The 24,868-nt window shown below is 41.7% G+C and overlaps 1 long non-coding RNA gene across 3 annotated transcripts; it reads left to right on the top strand.

Annotated features, from left to right (window-relative positions):
• The first annotated feature begins 4 nt into the window (after positions 1-4).
• Positions 5-21,911, top strand: LOC112442283 (uncharacterized). Of its 3 annotated transcripts, none has more exons than XR_009491306.1 (6): positions 5-131; positions 4,757-4,810; positions 15,372-15,537; positions 17,723-17,816; positions 18,194-18,266; positions 20,831-21,911. It is a non-coding gene; the product is annotated as an uncharacterized lncRNA (long non-coding RNA). The 3 variants fall into 3 exon arrangements; XR_003030334.2 differs by lacking the exon at positions 20,831-21,911 and adding an exon at positions 18,436-19,241; XR_009491307.1 differs by lacking the exon at positions 20,831-21,911 and adding an exon at positions 18,737-19,238.
• The last annotated feature ends 2,957 nt before the right edge of the window (positions 21,912-24,868 follow it).

The following is a 24,868-nucleotide window of genomic DNA, read 5'->3' as shown; positions in this document are numbered from 1 at the left end:
GCTACTTGCCTTCCAGAACCCTCTGTGTTCCAGGCTCATCACAATGAAGCTAGTACCAAAAGCCTAGGCATACTGTAAAGAACCTCAAAAGCCTGTGGGAAGAAACCAAGGCTCCCAGCTCCCCTGTTCAGGTATGCTCTCAGCTACCAGCCATGTGACTGAGCCATATTGAAAGTGGGACCTCCAGCTCCCATCTGGGCCATGCCAGGTGATACCCCACAGGATGGAGGGGTTTCCCTGTCCAAGCTGAAGATTCATAAGTGAAATAAAGGACTGTTCTTGTTTCATGCCATTGAGTTTGGGGACACTTAATTACCTGGCAATGAAGCTTCCCTGGTGGCTCAGTGGTAAAAATCCTCCTGCCAATGTGGGAGCCATAGGTTCGATCCTTGGGTTGTGAAGATCCCCTAGAGAAGGAAATGGCAACCCACTCCAGGATCCTTGCCTGGAGAATCCCATGGAAGAGGAGCCTGGTGGGCTATAGTCCAAGGGGTTGCAAAAGAGTCGGACACGACTTGGTGACTCAACAACAACAAAGACTGAAACAGCCGTCCTGATTTTCCTTTTTCCCATGGCCTGGATGTTGGGTTCTTTTTAATTTTGCAGACTTTTGAGGAATATCCTTTTGAGGAATTTATTCTTACCTAAATTAACCAAACTTTGTTCCTTTTGCTTGTAACTACTTGCATATAACCTTGGAAAATGATAGAAAGGCAAACGTCAAGTGAGCGCTAACAATGGCCTAAACACGTGTTCAAGGAAGAGCCCGGGCCCTTGAAAGGAAGGAGAACAGTTGGTGAGGCTGGAGTGTGAAGGGGTGCAGGTCTCAAGATGAGGTTGAGAGGGAGTAAATTAGTACTAATCGTGTACCACGCCTGGGCAAGGTATGTAGCTCCTAATGTCTCAGTCATCTGCATATCAACAGTAAGACGGAAGTCCTATTTTTAAGCAACTCCCCACCTCCACACACACAATACCCCATTTAAAGGAAAATGAAATCAAAACTCAGCAACCTCTATTTACTGCTGACCTGGAACTCGACCCGGCTCTGTCTTCCTCCAAAGCTTGTCCTCCTAACACATCTGCTGCGTGGCTCAGGAGATGATTTATAACTTAGAAGACAGAGTACAGGGAGAGCGCTAAGGGGGATATGCATGGATGAATACACAGCCCAGTTAGAAAGACCCAATAATGTTATGGAGCCATAAAACTCATTTTACAAAGAAAGAGATCAAACATGGAATGTGACTATCATTAAAGGGTGGAAGAAAGAATATGGACTTTGGAACTCCACAGAACCTCCTACTATGGTATGTGTAATCTCAGGCATTTCACCTGACCTCACTCAGAATCCATTTTCTCTAACAAGGGGGTGAGGACCCCCAAGTCCCCCTGGTAAGGTTTGGCAATGACGCTTATAAATTTGATGGTGCCTGGTGGGTATCAAAATGTCACCAATAATTCTTGATATTGAGAATAATTATAGTAACACCCAAAGTTGTATAGATAGAGACTCAAAAAAGTGAGGGGAAAGAAAAGCAGGTAAAAAACAGAGGAAACAGGGTAAGATGGGAGAAAGGGACACAGGGGGAAGGAGTTACTGGAAGGAGGGAACATGGGCAGCAGGAACAAAAAAGTCAAATCTCATGCTGGAGGATTTTTAAGTCTCCACACAAAAAACAATTCCAGTGCCTGAAGCAACTCCTGGTGTGACCACCCCTGCAGAAGAGGTGCCAGCCACGTGCAGCCCAGCCCTAGGATCTTATAAAAGATCAGATTTTTATGCTTGGGTTTAGGGCACCATAGCTCCCAGGAAACCAGTCCCCAAACAATCAGATGCTCCCTTTGCAAAGACAAAAGGCAGCTAGCCCCCTTCTACATGAATCCTCTTAATTTCCCTACCTTGTCAAGGACCAAACAGCTCGTCGCGTTCTTGGTGGCCATGGGGCTCAGGCTCCCAAGGAAGCCTTGTTACTCTTTGACCGTCATGCATGGAAGAGTTACAGAAGGAATTTGGAGGAGGGCAAGTTGGGAGGTCCCCTGGGGGCAGTGGGCGAAGTAGCCCACACTAGGACCTCAGCCCCGAGTTTCCATTTCTGCCCAACACCTGATGAAAGGAACTGGTTTTCAAACCCTATCACCCAGGAATGAAGCAAGCAACAGATGAAAGGAATTATAGCAACTTTACCAAGTCATCTAAACTGTGGCCAGCATTGCTAGGATTCCTGGGTATGAGGTTTCCAGACAAGGGAGAAAAATGGACCGAAGGGAATTTCTTTCTTAAAAGGGAAGTGGGTCTGTGTTGAGATAATTCAGAAGAAGGATAAAGCTGGGAAGGCTGGTGCTGGTTCCTTGCCATCATCCTATCCTCGGGCCCTTATTGAAAATTCCTACCCTCCAGGCTCCCCATCCCCACATCAGGGTGGGGCCCCTTTCTATGAAGAAAATAGAGGTTGCAATGTTTGGCATATTAATTCGGAGCATATGGTCAAAAATATTGTTTGCTATGGCTCGTGGGCTTATGATATTTAATTTAAAATAGATTTTCCTAAATAAAAAGAGACTTTGTACAGATGGCCATTAAAAGCAAACCGTTTTGCTGCTCGGCATTGTTAAAATACAATGTTTTTAAAGCATTTTATAAGATGTTGGCCCTTTGGCAAGAATGGAGTGTTCTGAAAAGATGGAGGTTTGGCACAACGACAAGATGTCCCTGGTACGATGGTCACAGGCCCAGTTCTGTGGGCAATCTTTATCTCAGTAAGCTCGATTTTCTTTTACACAGTACACTTGCTTCTAAAATCCTGAAGTTACATTCAGACCTGAGAAAGTCCAACTCTTGAGATCAAGTAGCTAGAGTGATAACCACAAACGCTTTCTTATGTCATTTCTCATTAAATATGAACAGATTGTTTCCACAACAAACACAGAGCAAGCACGAGACCAGGTGTTCTCCCATTTTCCACGTCTCTTCCAGCCTTAGTGGGAGGATTACAGGGCTTTTCCTTCCTCTCTCTCTGCTTCTTTTAGCGATCACCTGAGGTTGATGACTGCCACGGAAAGGGTGGCCTGGCATCTTAAAGGCTTGGAGGTTGATGAACATGTCAAATAAGGTTGGTCTACATGGAGCACGTGAGCGGCATTTTTGTGCTGTTGATAATGCAGGTTCTTTCGAGTGGTTACAAAATAAAAATACCTTCTGACTCATCTCAGGAGAGTCGTACCATGAATTATGTCTATCCAGCTTGTTTTCTCCAGACAATTCATTCTGATTTTCTGAAGATGGCAGCAGACCCAGAGGGTAGAGCCTGCTAAGCTGCTTAACCATGAAACACACACAGGAAAATGACAAGGAGGAGAATCAATGGTGTTAACTTATGGGCTCCTGCTCCAAACAGGAGCATTCTGAACAACACTGACCTCTTCTATCCTCCCCTCAAATCATCCCTAGACAATATCCTTCCCTGGAATATGATCAGGAGAGAGCGCACATCTCAGGATCCAACTTGCTGCATTGCTTTTCATGATGCAAGGTCATCCACTGAAGACTTTTGTTGAAAAGCTGATACTTGAGAAATGGTTTCATATTAGTTTGGGATGGGAAAGAAAGCGGATAGAAGTTTCTAGATTGTCAGTAATCTTTTCTTATGAATGGCCAAAGAGAAACAGCCCACTTTTTGATGGAGGGTCAGAGAAACATGGAGGTACCAGAACAATTGTTCCCAACACAGTACCATCTGTAATTAGTGACAAACAACCAGTGTGGTTTGTTTTCTAGTTCAGTAACTTTTAACAACACTTGTAATCAGTCGGGTTTTTAGAAAGAGGGTGTGAGGGCCAGGGGAAAGAATTACATTACACACAGCACAGCAGTCCTTGGAGAAATGCTCACGGCTGGACACACCTTTTTGCCAGGGTGGCTTTCTGAGCCTTTGTTTGAAGGGATATAAACAAAAGCTCAGGGGAACACAGGAGAGATGCTTCAACCCCATGGGGGTAACCTCAGAGGGGAAGCTTTCTCCTCTGTCCACGAAGTGAGGGATTGGGTTTGCCAGCAGCCTGAGGACTGCAGCCCTGCCTTTGCAGAGCTTTGGGGACAGGTATTTACCTGGTCTGCACCTGGATATCAGACGCTTAAATGGGGCACAAACCTGCCAGAGCTTGAAAGAGTCAGAACACAGAATATGTAACTAGAATTAACAACACTGGAAGACATTTTTACTGAAACAGGCAAGACTCCTACTGGGGCTTTGGCAATTCAACTCCAGAAAATTCTTCAGTGGAGTTATCAATTAGCACACGCTGTGGTGAGCAGGAAGGTAAATATTGATTTGTAAAGTTCCTATCTCAGTGGCTGTCTTTGAATGAACTCAAGGAGTTTGACCACTCTTAACCAGGCATTAAAATTAAAGAAAAAAAATGACTAAGGTCTTTTTTTTTTCTTGTTAAAATGATTTTTTTTTCTGTTTATAACAAGACACTACGTGTTCAGTATAGACAAATTAGAAAGTATAGATAAGAGAAAAAGAAAAGCCAAGGACATTCATAATCTCAGCATTCAGCAACCATTTCTTACAAAATTCAGGGCTGAGAAGACATACTATTTTGTAATATCCTTTTGTCACTTTTGAGTCTTCATTGTCATTACTTACAATTGATAAATTTGCATCTACTTCATTCGTAATGGCAGCTTAGTATTGTATGTCATGGATGTACAAAAGCTTATTTAATCACTCCTTTGTTTTTAAACATTCAGATGGTTTCCAACTTTTCGGTGTGTTGTAAACTGCCTTGGTGAACCACCTTCTGGGTAAGTATTCACATTAAATACTTTAAATAACACATTAAAGTGTTATTTTCATTGTTGTTCAAAAGGAGTAACTTGGCAATGCTCTTGAAAATATTCTGAGAACTAAAGTCAAGACAAGGAACTGACATAAGCTCAAATGAGGCCAGGACCTTCCAAATATGTTTGCATAGAAGATGTGAATGGAGTTTTCTAGTAAAATAGTTATCTAGTAAAATAGGAAATATTGAAAGAAATTCTGTAAAAGTACCAGGCATTGAACCAACCTGTACAGGACCACCAGTGACCTGTAGATGTCTGCCATCTCTAATTTCTAAACATGCTATTCTAGGAGCCTCTGTTTTTACAACACATAAATGCATGTGGCGTCTTCCTGGGTTATTTGGACCAAATACTGTAATTCTTTAAGCTCAGCAGGCTGTTTTGGAGGATGACAAAAAAAAAAAAACAACCCTGGTTGAGATGCCAAGAGAGAGCTAGGGGGCAGGCAGATGTTGAAATGATAGTGGTAAAAGGCAAAATGCTAGGACAGAGTAGGTCTAAAGTTGTCCTTAGTGAACTCAAAATATATGATTTGATAAAAATAATCTTAAACTCTGCTTTCAAGGAGAGTGTTTATAAGAAGCATGAAAGACAGTTAAGGAATTCAGCAGACAGCCTTGTGTATGGAGGGCAATCACGGGGCAGGACTGTCACCACCCCCTCTCCCAGGTCCTCGTTGACCTGACATGGCTAAGCAGTCAGACAGCTTTTCCGAGTCCACACACAGCCCCACGTCCCTCCATCCAGGTCTCCAGGCTGCCAAGAGCAACCTATTGAAACTGATGCTGGAGGTGATACTTAGTTTCTATTGCTGGCCTGGTGGATTTTCCACCAGTAAGGGATGTTTTGGATGAATGGGAGGATTTAGTTGGTTAGGAAAGTGAGAAATCAATGCCTGGAATTGATGGAGCTAAATGGCAGGAGAAGGGCATTCTGCTGAAAAAGCTGAGAATCCAACCTGTGGAACAATTCCAGAAGGCCTGTTTTTTTCGTTTGTAATTTGGAACTATTTTAATAGTGTTTAATCATGACACCATCACACGCCAGAATTAGGGGGCGACTGTGAATGACTCTGTTGCAGCAAATGGCAAGCCCTCACTTTCATATACAGATCTATCAATTAGTCAACATTTGTTGAGTGCCTTAGGCTCATCCAAGGAGCCTGAGACAGGTCTTGTGCACAGCTAATTTATTGTGGGTCTTGAGTTCAGAGAACCTCGGCAAGGGATTGGAAAGAACAACACAGAAAAAGAAGGAATGCTGATATGAGGCTGTGGACTGGATCCCCTAGGAGCCTCTGAGGAGCTTCTAGAATCTTCCTCAGCCTTATCTGGTGAGGGACTGAGGAGGGGATCTGTGCTCCTAACCCCCACATGTCAAAGATCACGCTGAGGAATAAGTGTTGCACTCATGTGTGCAAAGTGGGTTCCTGATGTCAGGCCTGAAGCAGAAAGTTAAAGATACACAGTGTGGCCTGGGCCCAGGGCTCTGGGGCAGATGCTGTCAGATTTCACTCCTGCAAAGCAGGTTGCTACAGTTATGACTGTATTAGAAGTAATAAAATTATTAGAGACAATCTTTCTGAGTGTCAGCTAAGTGATGGAAAGAAACAGGACTTAAAGCTGATGGGAGAGCAAGTTCATAGGCAGAGAGCAAAAAGAGCTTGGCCTGTACCAGGACCAGATAGTCCAAAATGACTGGAGCCCAGTGAATAAGGAGAAGGGAGTCAAAGATAAGAGATGCCAACCTACCAAGGGCTTTGTAGACCGTGAGAAGTTTGTATTTGATGGGAAGACATTGGAGAGTTTGTGAGTGGAAGAGTAACATCATCTGATTCAGCTTTAAGGGAAAAAAAAAAAAACACTCTGGGAGCTGAGCAGAGAATTGAAAGCTGAAAAACTGGGCATGGGAAGGGTGAGCACAGAAGCAGAGGGAACCACGAGGGGCAACTGTAGAAGCACATGTAACAGACAAGAGTCGTTTCTTTTTTTTCCCATTGGGGTATCATTGCTTTATAATGTGCTCGTTTCTGCTGCACAATGAAGTGAATCACGTGTACATGTATTCCTCCCTCTTGAGCCCCGCTCTCCTTCACCTCCCATCCCACCCCTCTGGGTCATCACCGAGCACTGAGCTGAGCTCCCTGTGCTGTATAGCAGCTTCCCACTAGCTCTCTGTTTTACACATGGTGGGGGATGTACGTCAAGGCTACTTTTTCAATTAGCCCCAACCTCTCCTTCCCCGACTGTGTCCACAAGTCTGTTCTGTACCTCTGTGTCTCTATTCCTGCCATGGAAATAGGTTCATCTGTTTCTTATAGGGTGATAGTCTTCAAACATTTTTCTCTGGTTCACTCTAATAAGATTTTGAAAAATTATGAATACAGCCCCACATTTTTAAGTTGACATCTGAAATTTTTCAACCTAAGTATTAAATAGTTACCAAAAAGGTAATTTCTGCTCATTATAAATATTGACCATTTAAAATAAAACTTTAAATATATTACTCTTTTCAAGATATTCAGTTGAAACTAAATTCCAAAGCTTAAACACCATTTACTGTGTGCATTCATTTTAAAAGCACATTAACAAGCTTTTCTATGACAAATATTTTATTCTATCTTTATCTTTTAACTCATATTTTTATTCTGATTTCCATTACATCTCCCTGCAATTTTTATCCTGATGTAATATATTTTAATATTTGAAATTCTTCTATTGATTATTCTAGCATATTCTCTACATCAAAAATGCATGTGAATATTGGGATTTATTTTTTCAATTCCTATGGTCATAAAACCTCTAACTAGTGATTTTTCTGATTGAATTATTAGAAATTCTAATGCAGAATTAATTATAATAATACACAACTGATTACAATAACACAAACGTATTACACAATTGATTATAATACCATCAACTATTAATTACTAACACACAATTGATTACAACAATATAAACACATTTCAAATGCTATTGAATAATGATTAGATATAAAAAACTAAACTTTATTAAAAAAGCATCTCTTCGGGTGGTTAATGGGTTTTTTTTTTCCCCTTGAATGGTTTTTACTTGCTGCTAGAACAAGACAGAGTTCAACATCAATTCTATCTCAATTCTTATTTTTATTGATACGAGTGCTAAGAAAAGTATTCACAAAAATATGTAAATAGAAATGAAAAGAGTTTTATTGTAGCAAATCTGTCATTGGTTTGAACTACCTCTGAGTTACATACCAAAATATGACAAGCTGATCGATCTTCAAAACATGCTTCAAGGATCTATCAGTTCAGTTAGTTCTTTCTTTACTTTGTTGAGCACGGAGAATTGGAGACAATCTGACTTCATCAAGGATGGTTCCCAGTCCTTGGATGCATTCCTTTCGTTCCTTTCACCAAAGAACCTCAGGGATTTTCCACGCCCCAGGGGAGGTGTTACGGTAAGCTCAGAAATGGATGCTGAGTAAACTTTTTGTTGTGGAAGGAAAGATGTGAGAGGAGGGGTACCAAGACTAAATAATCTCAGCATCCTTGTCAAGCAGATCCATTCAGAGAAAGAAAACAGGGAAATCAGTTGCTTTGGACTCTCTTTTATGTACACCTGGGAAAACTTTCATGTAATCCCGCAGTGAAAAACTCTTTGCTTTCAAGCCCACTCATCTTGGTTTTGGCAATGAGAGTGGTGAGAATTACTGGAGTTAAAGTAAATATCAAAGGTTGATGCTCAGGACTTGATGATGGAGTAGAAATAGGGTCTGAATGAGAGAGGGAATACAAGATGATACTTCAGTGTAATAGGAAGAGAGATGGAAATGAGAGGGTCTGATATTTATAAGAAGAGAATAAAATTACAGAAAAAAAAAAAGATACACAACAATAAACTTTGTGTATTTCTTATTCAGGAAAGGCCTGCTGTGGGTTAAGACTGACCCTAGGATTCAGGGTTTCTCTAAGGCATCATGCTGCCATGTCAACATATGGCTTCCAAGACTCAGCAAAATGGAAAGAGAGAGGGGCTCCAAGTTACAACTTTCTTGTCTTAGAAATACCTTCGGTCATTTTTGCTTACAGTCCATTGGCTAGAAACAGTCACCTAGTGCTCAACCTATTGCATAAGAGGCTGGAACAGAGGATACCACGGAGCATTTTGTGAGTGCTGTCTTGGCCAAACTGGGTTTTGGCATATGAAACTAGATGAATGCTGCTTCTCACTAAGAAGATAATATTTGCATAGGCTCATTGCCAACCAGGGTTTTGGGGAGAAAAATGATAATGGTTTTCATCTTTCCATCTAGAAGAATAAACAGGCAAGACCTGTGGAGGAAAATATGGAAAACAACACCAATGAGAAAAACTTGCCCTACCAAATATTGAAATATATTACAAACCTAAAATAATTACAATGGCCAGTTTCAGAAGAACAAAAGAGAAAACCCTGAAACAGTTCAGTTTATATAAAGGCAGCCACATGGGGCATTAGTACCACTTTTTACACCATTACTAAAATAATTTACACATGGACAAAAGGGTTGAATGGGAAACAAAGCACTTATTTCAAAAAAACGATCTTGAGATCATTTAAATAATTTTCTCCTCTGAAAGAAAACTGTAGGTGATTACTTAAATTATTTCAAGATGAGCAAGGACTTCTTGAGCATAAAAGCAATAGAAAAAACGAAAGACATGAAAGAAAAGACTAAATACATCTGAAAATATATTATTACACTTTTTGTCAGTAGGCAACACAAACAAAATTAAAAGTCAAACGACAAACTGAAAATGGGTATTTAAATAAACACGAGGCAAAGAGTTAACAATCTCAATTTAAAGAACTCTTACAAAATTGTGATGCCACCAACATGCCAAGTTTTAATGGCAAAGGGTAAGAAAAGACAATTCACACTAGACATACAAATAGCTAAGAAAGACAATGGCAAGCAACGTAAAATAATCTTTTGCTCACTAAATTGACAGGTAATCTTAAGCTATTACCTCAGGAGTCAGTGATGGCAAGCATTTAATGAGAATGATGATGGCATATTCTGATGGAAAAAGTGTGAAGTGGAGCAAACTTCCTGGAAAGTGATTTGTAATATGTAATCAATACTGAGATGCTAAAGTGTTTATGACAGTGTTCTATATCTGATATATATATATATATATATATATATAATCATATATATAAGTCATAATGTCAATTTAAAAGAAGGAAATTTGTGATATTTATATTCTGCTTCAAATAAAAAATATTACATCTGTTAACCTAGTAATTCTACTGCAATGGATTATCCTAAAGAAATAATAAAATTTACAATTAAAAATTTGTGTGTAAAGATATTCTTACAGTGTAACTTATTATAAAAGTGAAACTTAGAAAAGCACCAACACACTGCAAAATAAAGGAAAATGTTTAATTCAGTCATATTTTTAAAAGAGAATTTTAAGCACCCATTAAATATCAAGCTGTCTAGGAACATTTTGTTAAACTGAGATAATTATCATAATAGGATATCCAACAGTAATTCAGAAATAAAAATATAAGATGTATGTGGTGTGCTCAGTCTTGCCTGACTCTTTGCGATTCCCCGGACTGCAGCCTGCCAGGCTCCTCTGTCCATGAGAATTCTCCAGGTAAGAATACTGGAGTGGGTAGGCAATCCCTTCTCTAGGGGATCTTCCTGACCCAGGAATCAAACCAGGGTCTCTTGCATTGCAGGTGGATTCTTTACCAGCTGAGCTACCAACTTGGTCCCCATTTTAAATAAATTCATATGGAAACCTAAGTGCTTAAATGTGAAAGCTTCCCAGGTGGCGCTAGTGATAAAGAACCTGCCTGCCAATGCAGGAGACATGAGATACATGTTTGATCCCTGAGCCAGGAAGATCCCCTGGAGGAGAGCTTGCAGCCCACTCCAGTATTCTTGCCGGGAGAATTCCATGGACAGAGGAGTTTGGTGGGCTACAGTTCATAGGATGGCAAAGAATCAAACATGACTGAAGTGACTTAGATGACAACAATGTGAAAATGGATAAAAATGTTAACATAGTAAGAGTAGTTATCTCTGAGTGATTTTTATTTTAGTTTTCTTTCCCACCATTATCCAATTTTAAATAATTAATATTAAATAATAATTAATGTAATGATTAAAATCAATGTCAGGAAAATAAACAGAAAAGTAATTAAGTACAGTCACTGGAAGTTATCCTGCTCTGAAGCCATTCCTCAAGCCTTTGAGAGAAATTCAGCTTTTGCCAAAGAATCATTAGTAGCTCAGTTCTCTCCCCCAAACCATGTCCGTTATGCAGTGCTGTGTAGAGGAAAGCATATTGGATTGTAAGTCATAGATTAACTTCCAAGGTGGTCATTACTAGGACTGCTCACTAGTGTGATTTACAGCAAGGAGGTCCTGAAACTCAACACACCCTCTGAAACTCTATAGGTGAAGAAGAACTGAAAAAGTAGCTGGATAGTGTTTGTCTTACAGGAGAAAATCTGTCATTTTAGTTAGTTGGGAATCACCCATTATCATGGGCAGTTAACTTGCAAAAATATCTTTTCCTGCCTCTGCCTTTAAGCTTCTCTGACACCTTGACCCGAGGCTGCAAGAAAAAACTAAGAAGACAAATATGGTGGCTTCTACCCAAGAGCCCATCTTCACTTTCTTGACATCACCCTGATTTTGTCTAGAGTCCAGTTCTATGGAATGAAACATGACTGCTCCATCTCCTTACAGCCATCCCATTTTGGCTTGGCAAATCACTCTTTTTCACAGCCTTCCTTGAAGCTGGACGTGGACCCACATAAGGAGAAGTCTAGCTTTTCAGGGGGAAATGTTTCTGCTAAGATAAAAAGACAGGGGCTTATAAGGAAACAGTCTTTAGAGTCTGCCTTACTCAACCATGATGACTGAGTCACGGTAGCCATCTTTAAGACCATAAGAGACAGTTCAAGAGAATTCCATAGAGGCCTACCCAATGCTCTGACATGGTTTGGCTGCTGAACCAGCTCTGGAGAGTTTATCTACAAATTTCTTGAGACATTAAGTGTTTGATGGCTAGGGATTTTTACTTGCAGCTAATTGCTTCTCTTTTTTGTAGTATAATTACTTTACAATGTTGTATTAGTTTCTCTTGTACAACAAAGTGAGTCAGCTATATGTATACATGTATCACCTCCCTCTTGGACATCCCCCCCACCCCATTGCACCCATCTAGGTCATCACAGAGCACCAAGCTGAGCTCCCTGTGCTATACCACTACTTCCCACTAGCTAGCTATTTTACACATGGTAGTGTATTTATGGGGCTTCCCAGGTGACTCAGTGGGCAGACTCTGCCTGCAATACAGGCAATGCAAGAGACTCAAATTTGATCCCTGGGCCAAGAAGATACCCTGAAAGAAGGCACGGCAACCCACTCCAGCATTCTTGCCTGGAGAATCCCACGGACAGAGGAGTCTGACGGGCTATGGTTCATGAGATCGCAAAGAGTCAGACATGGTGGAAGTAACTGAGAATGCACAGTGTATTTATGTCAGATCTAATCTTCCAATCATCCCACCACAACCCCCTCACTCCCCTGGGCCATGTCCACACATTCATTCTCTACATCTGCATCTCTATTCCTGTTCTGAAACTGGACCATTTTTCCTCTGTACCATTTTTCTAGATTCCATATACATGCATTAATGTACAATATTTGATTTTCTTTTTCTGACTTACTTCACTCTATAAGACAGACTCTAAGTCTATCTACATCTCTACAAATGACCCAATTTCATTCCTTTTTATGAGTGAGTAATATTCCATTGTATATATGTACCACATCTTCATTATCCATTCATCTGTCGATGGACACTTGAGTTGTTTCCATATCCCAGCTATTGTAAACAGTGCTGCAATAAACACTGGGATACATGTGAACTTTTGGATTATGTATCTTAAATAGATATAATGAGACTTTAGAGGTGCGTTGATTTGTTCATGATGTTATTTCTGGATTCCCAAATATGGGATGTGGCTATTTGTGACAACTTTAATGAGGCTGTCTAAACATGTCTGGGGCTTCCCCAGATGACTCGGTGGTAAAGAGTCCTCCTGCCACTGCAGGAAACAGAGGAGATCTGGGTTTGATCCTTGGGTCGAAAAGATCCCCTGAAGAAGAAAATGGCAACCACTGTATACCTGCCTGGAAAATTCCATGGACAAAGGATCCTGATGGGCTATAGTCAAAGGGGTCACAAAAGATTAGACACAATTTTGTGACTAAAACAAAAACAAACATGCTTTGTGTTCTTGCAAACTAACAGAGGTGAACGAGTTCATGCCAACAGTTAGATCAGCCCTGCATCAGTTAAATCTTTCAAATTCAAGAATGCGTCAGACCTTATTATTCCTCTTGTCTTGGTGTTTATTAGCTTTAGTTAACTTGTCTGGTGTCCAATGTTTCAGATCTGTTCTCTCGATCTACTCTTTGGGAGAAATGTCATATTTAGAAATATCTACCCACATTGCTTACAAATATGTATTTTTAATTCCTTGGTTTGTATGATCAGAACTAGCAGATTTGACAAACTCCATGGAAAATATATTCTTATTTAAAATATATCTCTTGCTATCTTGTCATGAGCTTTTTAGTGAGAGTCTATCTTCACCCATAAGCGTCAGTCTAAAAGAATCTGGGGCCAGGCTCAGATGGTAAAAGAATGTCCCTCCAATTCAGGAGACCTGGGTTTGATCCCTGGGTCAGGAAGATCCTCTGGAGGAGGACATGGCAACCCACTGCAGTATTCTTGTCTGGAGAATCCCATGGACAGAGGAGCCTAGCGGGCTAGAGTCCGTATGGTCACTAAGAGTCGGGCACGACTGAGCAACTAACACTACTACTACTACTTTTTAAACAAGAAAACTGTGATATCCAGACAAAGACTGCCGCTCTGTCAGTGTTTATATCCTGCATGAATTACACCCACTGAGGTAGTCAGACACACATACCTAAAAACTTATATATAATCTGAACTCAGTGCATAAACAACTTTTTTTTCTTTTATTTTTTTTTGGCTGCGCCAGGTCTTCGGTGCTGCGCACGAGGGCAACTCTCTAGCTGTGGCGCGTGGGCTTCTCATTTGGTGGCTTCTCCTGTGGAGCACAGGCTCCCGGTGCAGGGGCTTCAGTAGTTGAGGTCCGAGGCCTCTAGAGTGAGGGCTCAGTAGTCATGGTGCACAGGCTTAGTCGCCCTGTGCCACGTGGGATCTTTCTGGACCAGGGATCGGCAGATTCTTAACCACTGGATCACCAGAGAAAACTAAACAAACAACTTTTAAAGCAATGACCCATCTAACGACTTTAGTAAAACAGTCAGTATTGACACTCACCCCTGTTATCAGCTGAAATGACCAAGGCTTAACTTCCCCACTTTCTGACAACATTTATGTATCCCATACTTAAACCTGTCAGGAATGTGGGGAAAGATTATTGCCTTGGATATCAGGACTTGGAACCTAATGCTCTGGCCCTTAGTTTTTTGGGGTCTTTTGTGTGTGGTGTAAAAAGATGAATTGGCCCAGATGCTCTTAAAGGTTCCAGACTGCTTTCAGATTCTTCTGCAGAGGAATGTAGGCAAATGGAAAAAAAAAAAATTTACCCTCCTTCTTTTAGAAGATGCCCTGTAGACCTGAAAATAATAATATTTGGAATGTCAACATTTTCTGAGAACTTACTATATGCCAGGCACTAGACTGTGAACAGCTTTTTGTGTATTATTTATTCCTTAAGATAATGAAACAATATCACTCCCATTTTGCCAAGGAGACATCATGACTATGCCAGGATCACATAAATGAAAGGAGAGAACTTTTATTCCAAAACCCATTGTCTTACCCATCGCACCACATTTAAAACAACATATGAGCTCAATCGGGCTTCCAAGATGGCATTAGTGGTAAAGAACCCGCCTGCCAATGCAGGAGATGTCAGAGACATGGGTTCAGTCCCTGGGTTGGGAAGATCCCCCAGAAGAAGAAATGGCAACTCACTCCAGTGTTCTTGCCTGGAGGTGCATGCATGCATGAGCTTCATTGTAGAAAAGAACAAGACTCAAGGTTCTCCTTATTTCTGTCTAAAATTAAACATGCATTTCAGTAAATGTGTTTTGTATTTTTTGGAGGCTGTGTTTTGGCTCCCATGGGGAAATAGCATTTTCTTGATAAAGGATGGATAAGCAAAGAATGATCTGTTACATGTGATCATAGGAGTCACGTCCTGTGAGACTTTTTACAGCCCGTTACAATTCGGGTTTTCAAGAATTGCTGTCACTGAATTCCATAAACATCCTTTGTGTTCAGAATATGGTAGCACCTACTCTCAAGGTATTGTTAATATGCTCAGTAAAAACACACTTGCCTTCTGCAGGCTATGGTTTTGCTTTGAAATCTCTGTAATTAAGACATTCTCATTTCAGGCACTGGGTATTACTGAGTTCAAAGAAACAAAGATGTATTTCATCTTTTTTTTTTTTTTCCCTACAGATGATTCATCAATTCCACTCCTCCCGCCTACAGACGTCTAAATTTCAGTTTTCTGAGAAGCTACAAAGCGTGAAGTGGCATCTCCGCATTGAGTCAGAGGACACCGAGTGTTAAACTGTAATACCGCCAAGAGTTTGGTGTCAACCCTCTTAACCTGTTTTCCGGTGTAAGCATCATTAACAATGCTCTTTGCCCTTGGGCACTAAAAGGAAAAGACGCCAGTAACCCTACACCAACTGTCCCACTTAAGTAACTACCTGATGTGCCCGTTATCTTTCCAGGCTATCCGGGGAAGGGGGTGGGAACGTTTGCTCCTGTGTCCCTGGCAAGCCGGCTAATGCTTGTCAAAGCAACAGCTCTGTTCCCTGAAGCTCAATTTCCTGTCCCACATTTGAATCTGCACACTTGGGATAACCAGAGAATACTCACGATTGTGTTTACTGGACTATAAGACAGCACAAACATCAGTGTGTCCACTTCAGACACACACACGCATACAAATCAGACAGGTAACAGGAAATATTTCACACTGAAACACCTTGGTTAAATTTCCAGGTGCATCTGTATTAATTTGAAATATCATTCCTAGAAATTTGCAGGTAATAAGTTTGGAAAGTTCCTCTTCAACATTTTCTTTATTTGATCAAGTAAATCTATTCATCCACATTTTATTTGCTGAAGCAAATATACAAAGTGGTGTGCAGTATGCTGTTCTAAGTTTCTTCAGTCATGTCTGACTCTTTGCGATCCCATGGACTGTAGCCTGACACGCTCCTCTGTCCATGGGATTCTCCCAGGCAAGTATACTGGAATGAGTTGTCATTTCCTACTCCAGGGGATCTTCCTGACACAGGGATCAATCTCACATCTCTTACATTTCCTGCATTGGCAGGCAGGTTCTGTAAATCGCCATGTAGGAAGCCCCATGAAGTGCTGGCTCAGTGGTAAAGAATCCGCCTGCCAATGCAGGAGATGTGGGTTTGATCCCTGGGTCAGGAAGATCTCTTGGAGAAGGAAATGGCAACCAATTCCATATTCTTGACTGGGATATCTCATGGACAGAGGAGCCTGGCAGGATACAGGCCATGGGTCGCAAAGAATCAGACACAACTGAGCAACTAAACAGCAAACATATGACATATTCCAAATATTCACTCAGGATATCGTTAGAAGAGCTATAAGCACTTTTTTAATGTATCAAGATTGCCCCTGGCGATCTTCTTGAGTCTTGACCAGTAGAGGCAGCTAATTAGGTGGAATATTCCAGAGAAATGGAAGTCCCTGCAGAGTGAGATAATTCAAGCCATTCCTTATTTCATAATGAACATTGTAAAAAAAAAATGGTTTCTTCATTATGAGAGGAAGGGGCTGCTCTAAGGGAGTGGAGATTGGCAGAAAGAGTGCTACTTGGGTTTTGCAGAAGGAACGTTTTCAACAGTTATATACCCTTAATATTTTAAAAATGTACTTTGGGAATCAAGCAGATCAGCTCTTCCAAGCCAATCATTTTCCAATCCAAGATCAAAAGTGACATTTTAAAAGAGGTACATTAAGAAAAAGAAGAAATTGCTGCAGTTGAGCGATTCCAAGGTCTCATCAACTGTATATAAATGAGTTCTGTGTGTAATCTCCTGCTCGTGTATAACCAAGACCTGAGCTCTCTGCCAGGAAATACCTGTGGCCACTGTTAAATGGGATATGGTCCATCTCATTGGCTCTGAACAGCCTAGGGTGGGAACAGTAAAATACACCTTTATTTGCTGGCTACAAGATGGATGTGGATGCCCAGTCTCACTCTGAGCTGACTTCTTCCCAATATGTGGTGCTCCCAGAACTTTTCACAGAACAGGCTGCTCTGAGCTTCTCCCTAGAACTCCATATATTCTGCTGCAGACAACAACTCTGTGTCCTGGACATGCACGCCCTTCTGGAGACATGATAGAACAGAGCAATCTCCTCCAAGAAAGTGAAAGTGAAGTCTTTCAGTTGTGCCCGACTCTTTGCGACCCCATGGACAGTAACCTGCACCAAGCTCCTCCATCCATGAGATTCTCAAGGCAAGAGGACTGAAGTGGGTTGCCATTTCCTTCTCCAGGGAATCTTCCCAACCCAGGAATCAAACCCAGGTCTCTCACATTGTAGACAGACAATATACCATCTGAGCCACCACGGAAGTCTGAATCCCAACCAAATTGTCAAAGTTTCAAGTTACTTTTCCACCTCGCTGAATAAAAAAGCAGATTCCAAGTCAATCCATAGGTCTAGGGTAACCAATGTCTCATCCTAGGAAGCAGCACCACCATCTTTCTATTTTCCATTTGAAATAAGTCTTTCTTTCTGTCCACCCCAAGCCACTTGCCTCATTAGGTATAGAGACAGGACAGCCGGCTGCCCATTGGTCATCTTCTGCCACGTGAGGAAGACGGTCTCAAGCTGAGCACACAGGTATAGTCATATCTGACCCTCGATGCGTACTGCACAAGTCCTGGTTCTTTTGGTTAAATTTGAAATCTCTATCACCTTGCCTCAAACCATTTAATCCACACTGTATTCCCACTGGTCAATCATGTTAGACCCACCACCTCTAACTCTCTGCTTCTCTTAATATCCTAAACTTGTCATTCTTGTCTCTTCTCCAAGCCTTTGTTTGTACTGTTCCTGATCCTTGAATTTAAATGACTTTGTGTTCATAGGTATTGCTAATATTTTATAAAGTGCTGGCTATGTGCCCAGTCCTGTGCTGGTCACTGCCTATAGTACATTATCTTACCTGTATAATGTCCAAGGAAAATATGGATATTTATTCCTGTCACATCAAACAGGAAACTGAGGCTTGGAGGTCGAAGCAGATGCTGAGATGTCTCTCCAAGAACTGCTTCTCTTTTCAAGATGAAGGTAATTCATTCTCCTTGCTGCCAAGGGTGCTGACTGCTCACCTTGGATAATTACTTTACAATATTGTGATGGGTTTTTGCCATTCATCAGCACAAACCAGCATTAGATATATATATGTCCCTTCCCTCTTGAATCTCCCCTGACATCCGTCCCCATCTCATTTCTGCAGGTTCTCACAGAGTTTTTACCCCTTGCAGCAATTGGAAGGGGACTGCTTTTCCTTTCTCCAGGGGCAGCCCCCTACCTATGACTTCTTAGTGTGAGAGTATAAAGGCCTGGACCCCTTAACTTAATTGGGGACATTTCTCTAGGACCATCCCCTGTCCAGAGCTCCCTGTGGGGTCAACTCAGGCCACTGGCGTCACCGCATCCTCTGCCCAGCCTGCCTGCTGCCCTCTCACAGTGCTCCTCAGAGCACTCCCTCTCACACCTCCTGCACACAGATCACAGTTCCAGGGCCTATTTCCTAGGGAACCCAACTCAATGAGGAAGACTGCTGGTGCCCAAAACCAAGAGCAAGGAGGAAGATCTGAGATTTCAACATGACTCTGTTTCAAAGACTGTGTTCCTTTCTCTCTGCTGTTCCTGTTTCGTCGAAAGACCATCCGTCTTTCCCTTCTCAGAGGGGCAGAAACTCTTTTTTTCAGTCTCTCTCTCCAAGCACTAAGATGCTTACATTTCACCAGAGGAAAGTGGGGAAGTGTGGCCTCAGGGAGGATGAGTAATCACATAGATGCAGCACATAGATGTGTTTTGTTTGTCCTGTGTTGTCCTTTAAAATGATGGGTCAGTATTTTTTTGATTAGAAGATTTGACCCCAAAATACAGATTACCAACTTCTCTTGAAAAGCCAGAGTAGCTGGCTGTACTGTGTGGTTACTTGGTCAAATGAGCACAGTGCCTGCAGCTGGATGGTGGCGTGGTGGCCCCTGTGGACACTGTAATTTGTTGCTATTTGCACCACCCCAAGCAATCCCTGACACGGGGTTTGGGGACAATGCCATCAATCGAGTTGCTAGTCTATTTTTATTTTTTTAATGAAGAAAGAGATCTCTCTGTGTGGCTCAACCAAAAAATAGGAAAATTAAAGATAGGCCTAGAAGATTATATATTTAAAAGAAAAGAATAGGAAAAAGCTTTAGGGGAAAGGGAATGAGCGGGAAGCTCATCACCAACTCAATGGACATGAATCTGAGCAAACTCTGGGAGATAGTGAAAGACAGTGAAGCCTGGCATGCTACAGTCCATGGGGTCGCAAAGAGTCTGACACGACTTAGTGACTGGACAACAACAACAATGATGTGTGAGCAGGATGGGTGAGTTACAGTTATATGTCTTATGTTGGTCAATGCATGATCTTCCCAGCATCTGTGGAAATTCAAGTTTGGTCCGTGGCTCTGCTGAATAGCAGCACTCTTTACAATAGCCAAGTCAACCAACCCAAATGGAAACAACCCAAATGTCCAGCGACAGATGAAGGATACTGAAGGACATGTACCATATATGGTATATATACACAATTGAATACTACTCAGCCATAAAAAGGAATGAAATAATGCCATTTCCAGCAACCTGGATGGACTTTATAGTAAGTGAAGTAAGTGAGAAAGAGAAAAACAAATACTATATAATATCACTTATATGTGGAATCTAAAATATGATAGAAATGAGCATATGCATGAAACAGAATTGTGGACATAGAGCATAGACTGGTTGCCAAGGAGAAGGGGGATGGAGGAAATTATGGAGTGGGAAGTTGGGGTTAGCAGATGAAAGCTATTATATATGGAATGGATAAACAGCAAGATCCTACTGTATAGCACAGAGAACTATATTCAGTATTATATGATAAACCATAAGGAAAAAGAATATTTTAAAAAAGAATGAATATATACATTCCTATGTGTGCATGTGTGCTCAGTCCTCAGTCATGCCTGATTCTTTGTGGTCCTATGGACTGCAGTCCACCAGGCTCCTCTGTCCATGGGATTCTCTGGGCAATTCTTCATGCTACACTGGACTGTGTAGCCATTTTCTGCTCCAGGGGATCTTCCCAACCTAGAGATCGAACCCGCATCTCCTGCACTGGCAGACAGATTTTTTACCACTGAGCCACCTGGGAAACCCATATATATATATAACTTAATCACTTTGATGTACAGCAGAAATTAACACAACATTGTAAATCAACTATACCTCAATTTAAAAAAATGTTTAATGAATAAGATCAGGGAATCACACTACGAGTCAAGTGTTGTCCGTGGTCTAACAGAATCAGCCTCAGATCTGGAGTGCATGGAGAGGGGGGTGAGGGAAGAGGAGGAATCTGATTCTGCTTCTGCTGTGATGTGGTCCTATGGACAAGTCCCAGAACCTTCCCAATTCTCCTGTAAAACAAGTGATGTATTAGATAATTTCAAAGGTTCTGTCCAGTTGTAAAATCCTAAAATCTATTATCTGTCTGCTTATTGTTCTATATGATTAAGTTTGCCTGAGTAATAGACATATGAGGGCACGGATTATGTCTGCTATTTCTTTGTATCTTTCACAATGTAAAATGGAAGATAAGCATGGTACACATGTTGATGGATTGAAAGACTCCCTTCAATCAATATGATACACATACTGATGGGCTGATGGACTCCAGAGCTCCAAGTGAGACCCTGTCCACAAGGAGAACCTACCCCGGACTACAGACTTTGTCTAAGGAGAAAGCAGAAAGCAAGAAGACAGAGCTACATTACAGATAGCAGGAGCTGCACGCAGCGTGAAAGAAACATAACCACAACTCACAAATGGAAAATGTCGTAACAGTTCTGGGGGAAAAAAAGAGTTAAAACTGTGTTTCCTCCAGCACTACAGTTTCTCATGAACAGAAAGCGCCCTTTGGACGTAGTCTGGAGGGAATTGAAACTCACTACTCTGGAAAATCAATTCAACAGGATGAGAGAAAGTCACAGCTTTCCAAGACCTCGCTCCCACTCTCCTGGCCCCACTTTGTTTCAGAGGCGTGTTTCAGAAAGGGCTGGGGGTATTGGAGACTGATCTGAATCACCCAGAATTTAGCTAAGCTTCTATTCCCTCTTCAATTTCTTGCAATTTTCTAGGCATAGGTGTTTTAAGAGGGTTTTTCCTGAATTTTTGCTTCATTCCAATTGCCAGCTTGGTTTAGACCTATGCCACACTGTAGCTTCTATGTCATTTTCCTTAAAAATCCAATCATCTGATAGCTAGTAAGTTTGGCAATCTTCCTGGAGACCAAGGAAGTATGGAGGGGCTCCGTGTTGTATCAAGAAGTCTGTCACCATCTTGCTGTCCCACCCCACCCCTCCACTCCTTTCTGGCTTCAGCACCTTTCAAAAGGCCATATTCCCAACCCATGTCTCTCCCTGGCATACATCGAAGAAGAATAACTTTGAGTTCCCCTCCTTCAACTGCTTTTTGTGGGGGAGGGGAATAGACTCTACAAGCTGGCCTACTTAGAATTCCCAGATCTATCAAGTTCTAGTGAGTAAAAATCTCTCTATACTGCTACACTTAAATATTTTTTAATAAGCCTTCCAAACTGCCTAGAACCCTGGACATAGCATCTCTGTATTTTCTCTGCCAGGCATTTGTATTTAATTCTTAGTGTAGAATATTAAACTGAATGCAATTTCTGGTGACGATTTAATTTAATGCTCTCATTTCGTGAAAGTGAAAGTTTCCCAGGTGGCTCAGACAGTAAAGAATCTGCCTGTAATGCAGGACACTTGTTCGAGGTTGGGAAGATCCCCTGGAGAAGGGAATGGCTACTACCCACTCCAATATTCTTGCCTGGAGAATTCCAGGGTATGAGAAGATTTGTGGGCTGCAGTCCATGGGGTTGCAAAGAGTTGGATATGACCGAGTGACTAACACTTTCATTTTTACTTTTCTCTTTTCATCGCTAGGGAAGCTAAGCCCCCTCACAAATTAAATGTCTCTAGAATTTTTAAATATAACTTGACTACTTTGACCAATGGTCAACAGAAGAAACAGGTCCTTGTTCCACATGGAGAGCTACCAGCTTTGTTCATACCCCAAACCATGTATCATCTATATTACGGGTGATATGAAGAATTTTTCAGGATAATTCTTTCAAAAAATGCTTGATGCCCCACACTCTGATATTAGAACCTAATGTCCACATAATATGGAACCCCACTATATATAATAAGGAATGTAAGTAAACACCTTGATGGGATGACAAATATACATGGGAAACAGCAAGGACAAAACAAAGAAGTTTGAGGCCTTGTGGGAAATTCCTAGAACTATAGGGATTTTGGTTTAGCTGCCTCATGGGGGTTGGGTGGGTTGGGAGGTGGATAGCTTGGTGGTCTGATGGGGAGGGCACAGAGTTGCATGACACCTGAAGGTTTTATATTTTGTCTCATGGGTGGTGGAGTCACTGAGAAGGTTTAAGAAGAGAGAAATAGTCTATTTTTGCTTTTTACTTCTACAAGAAGGTGTAAGTTTGCCTATAGAAGGATAACACTGAAAATCAAGAAAATGTTTAAGAGGCTCTTGCAATGATCCAGATGAAAAATAGAGTAATGGCCAGAGGGGGAAGATAAGGGAACAGATCAGATCAGATCAGTTGCTCAGTCGTGTCCAACTCTTTGTGACCCCATGAATCGCAGCACGCCAGGCCTCCCTGTCAATCACCAACTCCTGGAGTTCACTCAGACTCACGTCCATCGAGTCAGTGATGTCATCCAGCCATCTCATCCTCTGTCGTCCCCTTCTCCTCCTGCCCCCAATCCCTCCCAGCATCAGAGTCTTTTCCAGTGAGTCAACTCTTCACATGAGGTGGCCAAAGTACTGGAGTTTCAGCTTTAGCATCATTCCTTCCAAAGAAATCCCAGGGCTGATCTCCTTCAGAATGGACTGGTTGGATCTCCTTGCAGTCCAAGGGACTCTCAAGAGTCTTCTCCAACACCACAGTTCAAAAGCATCAATTCTTCGGCGCTCAGCCTTCTTCACAGTCCAACTCTCACATCCATACATGACCCCAGGAAAAACCATAGCCTTGACTAGACGAACCTTTGTTGGCAAAGTAATGTCTCTGCTTTTCAATATGCTATCTAGGTTGGTCATAACTTTCCTTCCAAGGAGTAAGCGTCTTTTAATTTCATGGCTGCAGTCACCATCTGCAGTGATTCTGGAGCCCAGAAAAATAAACTCTGACACTCTTTCCACTGTTTCCCCATCTATTTCCCATGAAGTGATGGGACCGCATGCCATGATCTTCATTTTCTAAATGTTGAGCTTTAAGCCAACTTTTTCACTCTCCACTTTCACCTTCATTAAGAGGCTTTTTAGTTCCTCTTCACTTTCTGCCACAAGGGTGGTGTCATCTGCCTATCTGAGGTTATTGATATTTCTCCCGGCAATCTTGATTCCAGCTTGTGTTTCTTCCAGTCCAGCGTTTCTCATGATGTACTCTGCATAGAAGTTAAATAAGCAGGATGACAATATACAGCCTTGACGTACTCCTTTTCCTATTTGGAACCAGTCTGTTGTTCCGTGTCCAGTTCTAACTGTTGCTTCCTGACCTGCATACAAATTACTCAAGAGGCAGATCAGGTGGTCTGGTATTCCCATCTCTTTCAGAATTTTCCACAGTTTATTGTGATCCACACAGTCAAAGGCTTTGGCATAGTCAATAAAGCAGAAATAGATGTTTTTCTGGAACTCTCTTGCTTTTTCCATGATCCAGCGGATGTTGGCAATTTGATCTCTGGTTCCTTTGCCTTTCTAAAACCAGTTTGAATATCTGGAAGTTCACAGTTCACGTATTGCTGAAGCCTGGCTTGGAGAATTTTGAGCATTACTTTACTCGTGTGTGAGATGAGTGCAATTGTGTGGTAGTTTGAGCATTCTTTGGCATTCCCTTTCTTTGGGATTGGAATGAAAACTGACCTTTTCCAGTCCTGTGGCCACTGCTGAGTTTTCCAAATTTGCTGGCATATTGAGTGCAGCACTTTCACAGCATCATTTTTCAGGATTTGGAATAGCTCAACTGGAATTCTATCACCTCCACTAGCTTTGTTTGTAGTGATGCTTTCTAAGGCCCACTTGACTTCACATTCCAGGAGAGATACATTTAGGGAATGAGTCCTTGGTTTCCCAGGTGGCTCAGAGGTAAAGGATCTGGCTGGTGAGCAGGAGATGCAGGTTTGATTCCTGGATTGGGAAGATACGCTGGAGAAGGAAATGGAAACCCACTATCATATTCTTGCCTGGAAAATCCATGGACAGAGCAGCCTGGTGGGCTATAGTCCATGGGGTCACAAAGTATAGCACAAATTAACACAATATTGTAAATCAACTATACCTAAAAAGAAAAAAGCACTGGCTTCCATAGTCTCAGATGTAGAGACTAAATTAATAGAAATGCTCCTTCTGCATCCAGAGTAGACTTGTGGAAGAACATGTTTTGGTTACCAGAGCAGAGCATGGGTGGTTTTTTGGAGACAAGAGAGGCAGCCTCCCACTGCACCCGGGTCCTCTTTGAGTTGACTCCAGAAGAAGGACATGAGATGTCTTCCAAGGTCCACCTGTTCCCTGTGGGTTGG

Source organism: Bos taurus, chromosome 18 (assembly GCF_002263795.3).
Source record: "Bos taurus isolate L1 Dominette 01449 registration number 42190680 breed Hereford chromosome 18, ARS-UCD2.0, whole genome shotgun sequence".
NCBI classification, from domain to species: Eukaryota; Metazoa; Chordata; class Mammalia; order Artiodactyla; family Bovidae; genus Bos; species Bos taurus.
Note: the sequence above shows the minus strand (reverse complement) of the source record. Positions and strands in the feature narration are given on the sequence as shown.